The sequence below is a fragment of the Macrobrachium nipponense genome, chromosome 19 (genome assembly GCF_015104395.2).
Source record: "Macrobrachium nipponense isolate FS-2020 chromosome 19, ASM1510439v2, whole genome shotgun sequence".
NCBI classification, from domain to species: domain Eukaryota; kingdom Metazoa; phylum Arthropoda; class Malacostraca; order Decapoda; family Palaemonidae; genus Macrobrachium; species Macrobrachium nipponense.
The window spans coordinates 75,875,339-75,883,704 of NC_061088.1; positions in this window are offsets into that span (position 1 = coordinate 75,875,339).

Below are 8,366 nucleotides of genomic sequence, written 5' to 3' on the forward strand. Positions count from 1 at the left end.
TCCTGGCGGTGTTCCTTGATGCCCGAGCTCAGTCCGTCTGGGAAGATGCTTCTTGAAGTTGTTGAATCTGTGGAATAAGTATCACTCTGCTAGGTGCTCACAAGGCAGGAAGATGTAACCCAGGCAAAATATCGAACACTGTCCACCAGCTTCACCTATCACTGCTCCTGTCATGGGAGTTGGTTTCTGTGGTTTCTCCTTCATCGACGTTGACTTGGTTGGTTGCGCTGCAAATTCATTAGCATATCTTCGTTTGCCATCTGAACTCCAAAATTTTGACATCCATGTCTCCTTATCGCTTTCTCGACCATTTGGCTTAGATCCTTATCTGTTCTTTCCATAGCTTTTTTCGGGTTCCTCTTCCATCCTCCTTCCATTTAGATGAACTGTCTCTTGAGTTATCCCAGGTATAGTAATCTGCCATAAGGATCCCATCTGGATTCTAGAGTAGTATTCGTCTCCACTGGAGCTGCTTCTGTCTTCGGGATTTCTTGGAATTGCTTCGAATGTCACTGCGGTCCTGGAAATGATAGAGATATGGAGTGATTCTTCTTCTCCTTTTCTAGTGTATATGCATGTATGTGGATAATCATGCGTAAATAGATAAGGATCCTTCGGAAGCTGCCAGTCGTCAACTGGGTCCTTCGCGGCACCGCATTTGATTTTTTTATGAGAGACAAAATTCCAAACCCATGTATATATATTAAATATATAGGTAGAATATATTTGTGGCCTTTGCCGATCAGAAGTGATCTTACCACTGGGGCATCTTCGCCAACAGAGCATCTTCGAATTGGGGGTTAATTTTTACCAGGGATGGGCCTTTCCCCATTCTCTTCTCTGTCAGCTACCCAAGATCCTATATTTCCTAAACCATTACGTTAAAAACAGATGAATCCTTTGCAGAGTCCCAAAACCGGTCAGTTCACAGCTCGCTGTAGTTTTAAATGTGTGTATATGGTTGTAGATCGATAGCTTTCTACATCGCATTCAGGAGAAACTCAGCGGCGAATCGTGGCGATGTTCCTCGATGCCTGAACTCCGCCCATCTGGGAAGATTCCCTCTCGCAGTCATTGAATCTGTGGAATACATAACACTGCTAGGTGCTCACAAGGCAGGAAGATGTAACCCAGGCAAAATATTGAGTACTGTCCGCCAGCTTCACCGATCGCTGCTCTTGTCTTGCGAGTTGGCCTATGTTGTTTCTCCTTCGTCGACGTTGACTTGGTTGGTTCCTCTGCAAATTCTATCTATTCTTTCCATAATTTTTTTCAGGTTCCTCTTCCATCCTCCTCCGAGTTAGCTGAACTATCTCATGAATTATACCAAATTTTGGAATCTGCCACAAAGGTCCCGTCTGGATTCTGGAGACGTTTTCGTCTCCACTGGAGATTTTTCTGTTTTTGGGAATTCTTGGGAATTGCTTCGAATGTCACAGTGGCCCAGAGATGGTAGAGATTCAGAAGTGATCTCACCCCTGGGGCATTATCGCCAACAGAGTATTATCACATTGGAGGTTTAGTTTTTTCCAGGGATGGGCGTTTCCCCATTCTCTTCTCTCTCAGCTAGCCAAGATCCTATATTGCCTAAGCCTTTATGTCGAAAACAGATTAGTCCTTTGCAGAGTCCCGAAACCAGTCAGTTCGCAGCTCTCTGTAGTTTTAAATGTGTGTAAATGGTTGTAGATCGGTAGCTTTCTACATCGCATTCAGGAAAAACTAAGCGGTGAATCCTGGTGTTGTTCCTCAGTTCCTGAACTCCGTCCATCTGGGAAAATTTCTTCTCTTAGTCGTTGAATCTGTGGAATACGTAACACTGCTAGGTGCTCACAAGGCAGGAAGATGTAACCCAGGCAAAATTTCGAGTACTGTCCGCCAGCTTCACCGATTGCTGCTCTTGTCTTGCGAGTTGGTCTCTGTTGTTTCTCCTTCGTCGGCGTTGACTTGGTTGGTTCCTCTGCAAATTCTATCTTTTCTTTCCGTAGCTTTTTCCAGGTTCTTCTTCTATCCTCCTCTGAGTTAGCTGAACTATCTCTTGAATTATACCAAGTTTTGGAATCTGCCACAAAGGTTCCATCTGGATTCTGGAGACGTTTTCGTCTCCACTGGAGATTCTTCTGTATTTGGGAATTCTTGGGTATTGCTTCGAATGTCACTGTGGCCCAGAGATGGTAGAGATTCAGAAGTGATCTTCCCCCTGGGGCATCGTCGCCAACAGAGTATTATCGCATTGGAGGTTTATTTTTTCCAGGGATGGGCCTTTCCCCATTCTCTTCTCTGTCAGCTACACAAGATCCTATATTGCCTAAGCCTTTATGTCGAAAACAGATTGATCCTTTGCAGAGTCCCGAAACCAGTCAGTCCCGCAGCTTGCTGTAGTTTTAAATGTGTGTAAATGGTTGTAGATCGGTAGCTTTCTACATCACATTCAGGAGAAACTCAGCGGCGAATCCTGGCGATGTTCCTCAATACTTGAACTCCGTCCATCTGGGAAGATTTTTTCTCTTAGTCGTTGAATCTGCGGAATACGTAACACTAATAGGTGCTCACAAGGTAGGAAAATGTAACCCAGGCCAAATTTCGAGTACTGTCCGCCAGCTTCACTGATCGCTGCTCTTGTCTTGCGAGTTGGTCTCTGTTGTTTCTCCTTCATTGGCGTTGACTTGGTTGGTTCCTCTGCAAATTCTATCTGTTCTTTCCATAGCTTTTTCCAGGTTCCCCTTCCATCTTCCTCCGAGTTAGCTGAACCATCTCATGAATTATACTAAGTTTTGGAATCTGCCACAAAGGTCCCTTCTGGATTCTGGAGACGTTTTCATCTCCACTGGAGATTTTTCTGATTTTGGGAATTCTTGGGAATTGCTTCGAATGTCACTGTGGCACTGTAGATGGTAGAGATTCAGAAGTGATCTCACCCCGGGTCATCATCACCAACAGTGTATTATTGCATTGGAGGTTTATTTTTACCAGGGATGGGCCCTTCCCCATTCTCTTCTCTGTCAGCTACCCAAGATCCTATATCGCCTAAGCCTTTATGATGAAAACAGATTAATCCTTTGCAGAGTCCCGAAACCAGTCAGTTCGCAGCTCTCTGTAGTTTTAAACATGTGTAAATGGTTGTAGATCGGTAGCTTTCCACATCGCATTCAGGAGAAACTCAGCGGCGAATTCTGGCGGTGCTCCTCGATGCCTGAGCTTTGTCCGTCTGGAAAGATTTCTTCTTGCAGTCATTGAATTTGTGGAATAGGTATCACTGCTAGGTGCTCACAAGGCAGGAAAATGTAACCCAGGCAAAATATCGAGTACTGACCACCAGCTTCACCGATCGCTGCCTCTATCACGCGACTTCGTCCCTGTTGATTCTCCTTCATCGGCATTGACTTGGATGGTTCCTCTGCAAAATCTGTCTGTTCTTTCCATAGCTATTTCCAGGTTCCTCTTCCATTCTCCTCCAAGTTAGCTGAACTGTCTCTTGAATTATACCAAGTTTTGTAATCTGCCACAAGGGTCTTGTCTGGATTTTGGAGATGTTTTAGTCTTCACTGGAGATGCTTCTGTTTTCAGGAATTCTTGGGGAATTTCTTTGAATATCACTGTGGTCCTGCAGATGGTAGAGATTCACAAGGGATTCTCACCCTTGGGGCATCCTCGCCTACAGAGCATCATCGCATTGGGGGTTTATTTTTACCAGGGATGGGCCCTTCCGCATTCTCTTCTCTTTCAGCTAGCCAAGATCCTATATCGCCTAAGCCTTTATGACGAAAACAGATGAATCCTTTGCAGAGTCCCGAAACCAGTCAGTTTGCAGCTCTCTGTAGTTTTAAACGTGTGTAAATGGCTGTAGATCGGTAGCTTTCCACATAACATTCAGGAGAAACTAGCGGCAAATTCTGGCGGTGTTCCTCGGTGCCTGACCTTTTAGTCCCACAGCCCGGACCATTGAGATACAGCGAACGAGATACCAACTGTAACCCCTACCTGTATTTACGAGTAGCCTTGTAAACTGTGAAACTGACCGTCTGCCGAAAATATATGGGTGGCTTACTTAACAAGCACCACTAATTGCTCGTTAGATTTTGGGTCTAGATCCAGTATATGAGATACCAGATGAAACTGATATATAATATATCTGCAGACTCTACTGATTATAGAATGACCAGTGACAGACATTTTGGAGGGTGGGTTCCCACTGACAGACGCACTGAAAAGGGGGGGTTAATTGGATCTAGATCCAACTTAGGAGATACCGAGTAAAATTTACACAACAATAGCACTGCACATCCTAGAATACTGTGGTGGTAATGACAGACGTTTTAGTCAGTGTTTACCCCCTGACAGACGCCCCACAACGAGTGGGGAGGGAGAGACAGGATCTGCATCCAACATTGGAGATACTAGTACAATTTGTACTACAATTGCACTGCACATCCTAGAATGCTGTGATGGTAATGCCAGACATTTTAGCGGGTGGTTACCCCCTGACAGACACCCCACAACGAATGGGGAGGGGGAGGGGGAGACAGGATCTGCATCTAACATGGAGATACCAAGTAAAATCTGTACTACAATAGTTCTGCACATCCTAGAGTACTGCGGTGGTAATACCAGACATTTTAGTGGGTAGTTATCGCCTGACAGACACCCCACAACGAGTAGGGGGAAGGGGGAAGGGGAGGGGGAGACAGGATCTCCATCCAACATCAGAGATACCAAGTAAAATTTGTACTAAAATAGCACTGCACATCCAAGAATGCTGTGATGGTAATACCAGACCTTTTAGTGGGTGGTTACCCCTTGACAGACACACCACAATGAGTGGGGAGGGGGAGGGGGAGACAGGAACTGCATCCAACATTGGAGATACCAAGTAAAATTTGTACTACAATAGCACTTCATATCCTAGAATGCTGTGATGGTAATGACAGACATTTTAGTGGGTGGTTTCCCCCTGACAGACACACCCTAACAGGTGGGCAGGGGAAGGGCAAGCCTTGATAACGAATGTCTAGAATAGTATAGTGGGCTACTATTGACCCGTATTATACATTATCGTGATATATTTAATAAATATTTTTATCCTTTCTATATCCTTTGTATTTATCTAACACAGTGTTTCCCAACCTTTGGCACTTTAAGGAACCCCTGAGACAATTTTCCTCATCCCAAGGAGCCCCAATACACACACACACACACACTCACACAGACATATATATATATATATATATATATATATATATATATATATATATATATATATATATATATATATATAAGCATTTGTATTAATTACCTTAAGTAAAACAGAAGGAAAAAATCTCGCACGATATGTTACGATAAAATAAATTACAGGACTACGATTTCTCACGCTATGTTTAGCGAAAAATATATACCTATAAATAACAAATGATTAAATAAAACATGAATTCTTACGGAACACCTGGCGATCGTTCACGGAACCCTAAGGTTCCGCGGAACCCCGGTTGACGATGGCTGATCTAACACAAAAATTATTTATTTGTTTCATATAAATAACAGTCATCTGTAGGCCCATAATAATTCAGTCATATTATTATTTTGTCAAGCAAGCAACTGACTTCAATTATAGTAGGGGAGCCCAGGGCTAGTTGGCTACAGGGTTAAGTTGGCACACTGAAAATTACTTTAAAGTTTACCAATAGATGACTCTAATACATATACTGTGTAATTGCCACGTGGTTCCTCAATTACCAGAAAAACGTAGGAGCTCGAATTTACGAGACAATTTTTTATTTTGATGGTAGTAAGTAAATATTTAAATTTTTCTGTTATTTGTTTTAACATCTATATATTCATAAAGCTAATTTTTCAATTATAGCATAGTTTTCCTTATGGCTTAAAGATTCTATACCATTAAAATGATTAATTCAAGGCTTCTTGGTGAGGACTGTTAAGCGTTTTTGTACCAAATGGTAGGTATGGGGCAAGTTGGCTCAAAATAAATGGGGCAAGTTGGCACACGTTATTGATAACAATAGTAAGCCTATTTATTTATATAATTTAAGTTTTGTTTCTGGATTTTTGGAAGGATAATGAGATTAGTGTCCTATCATTTCCTCCACATTATTCTCACAAGTTGCAGCCCCTGGATTTTAGTGTTTATAGACATCTGAAGAAATGTGTTAACAGGGCATGTGATTCGTGGATGACTGGTAATCCAGGATCAAGTATGCCCATCTGTGACATTCCTGGTAAAGTTTCCTCGGCTTTACCTCTAGCTGTCACTTATTCTGATGTTTTCAATTGGTTTAGGATTGATGGGATATCAACTTTGAATTACAGACTATTTCAAGATTTTGATTTTACGGGTGATTATGTAACAGATTGAGAGATGTCCGAAAAGACACATGGGCTTCAGATCAGTCATCAGCGTGATATAGAGTTTAAGAACTGCTCCTGTTGATCCAGAAGAAAGCTCAGCTGAAGAGAGCCCGTGTTTGGTAAGCCAGGAGAAGTGTGGGTCCAGTGCAGGGCATGTAACATGTGGGAGCATGAAGACTATGACGAGGATTTATTTCACACCTGCCACAATTACAACTAGATGATGATCTGAAGTAATACTAATGCCTTATATTTTGTATTTTGGAAATTCGGACGGTATTTTTGCTATTTGATTTAAATGCAATGTAGTGATTTTCTTTTAATTATCAATGTGCCAACTTACCCCGTGGGGCAAGTTGGCACGAAAAGTTATTTTTTTCTAAAGCGTATTGTTATCTTATGTTGAAAGCAAACTACAATTATTTTGCTCTATGATGAAGACGAATATTAATATTTTTAATGGTGGTAAGAATTTTGCAAAAATTTTTGTTTTGTATTCGCAATAACCAAAGTTGTAAAAAGTGTGCCAACTAGCTCCGGTCTCCCCTACTCGCTTTAGCTTTGCTTACGAGATGAAAATTATTGTAGCGGTGGTTGGAAGACTGGCACTATAAAGTAGCATATGTGTTTATCATTATAAGAGTTATTGCTGTAAAATGTCTATGTACATAACATTTGTTAAATAGAGTTACGCACCCATTAAATAGATAGTAGTACATATGTAATATATACGCTGTAGTCAGGGTACAAATGTTTTTTGAAGGTTAAGTGAACGTTTAGTGAATATCTTGTAAAGCAAAAAATATTACCAGGGAGAAAATTAGCCGAATAATGGTCGTCAAAGCCAGCATCCATAGAATGTATTGAAACACATTACATAGGCTTCCTTTGGTGCGTGCCGGCGGGAAGTTAAGAGACAAACGCACTTAGCTGGCTTTAAACATCAAACTGCGTATAATTTTTATTTGAGTTCAGATTTTCTTCCCTGAATATATATGGTACCTGATACTTGGTGATAGCGTACAGATCAATTTGAGTGAGGCAGCCGAAAATAAGTGGGCTATTAGATAATTGACATGATATTATAGGGCAACTTAATTTGGGAATCAGGAGCTCCAAGTCGTATGATCGTCAACTTCGGGAGGGGGAATAAAATGGGGGAAAATGTTTTAATCTTTATAGTTAGCTTATCCTGAACAATTCATTCACATTTCCGTTTCCAGTAATTATTTGTGTTGTGATACATCATCTCTTTGTGAATGAGCGGGTGTTAAAACGGCTCTTTATGATGGGACTTTGGTCTTAATATCAATCGAATTCCCATATCCGATAAAAATTTCATTTCATCCACACGAACCAACAGCAACTAAAGAACAATTCAGTTATGGTAAGACACGTTGGGCTACGAACCTCGACATGGCTGCAGTGTCCTAACCATAGGCAAGAAAAGAAAATGACCAAAGACGCTATTAAAACAAGAATACTTATCTTATATTTCTTTTTTTAGAGGAATTGAGAGTGGCACCATATGACTGGTTTAATTATTCAAAAATGGCTCAGCACACATACTTGGAGCTGTTGCCACTTGTGACCTCCTCCCATTCAGATAAAATACTTTGTGTGAAGTAATAACTCCAAACCAAAGGTAGTGCCATATTGATATAGTATTATATATATATATATATATTATATATATATATATATATATATATATAATATATATATATATATATATATATATAGAGAGAGAGAGAGAGAGAGAGAGAGAGAGAGAGAGAGAGAGAGAGAGAGAGAGAGAGAGAGAGAAAGTAGACCAAGCCAAGTGAGTCTCACACATAGTATTTATATAGATGTGATGGAATCAATGAAGGGAAATATTCCAAACTTCAATAGGAATTTTAAAAAATAACTCCGGCAGTAATTCTTATCCTGAAATATCACAATATTTCTTGAATTTTTGCCTTTTACATTTTATCAGGCTCACGATTTTCAGATACTTACCATAGTTC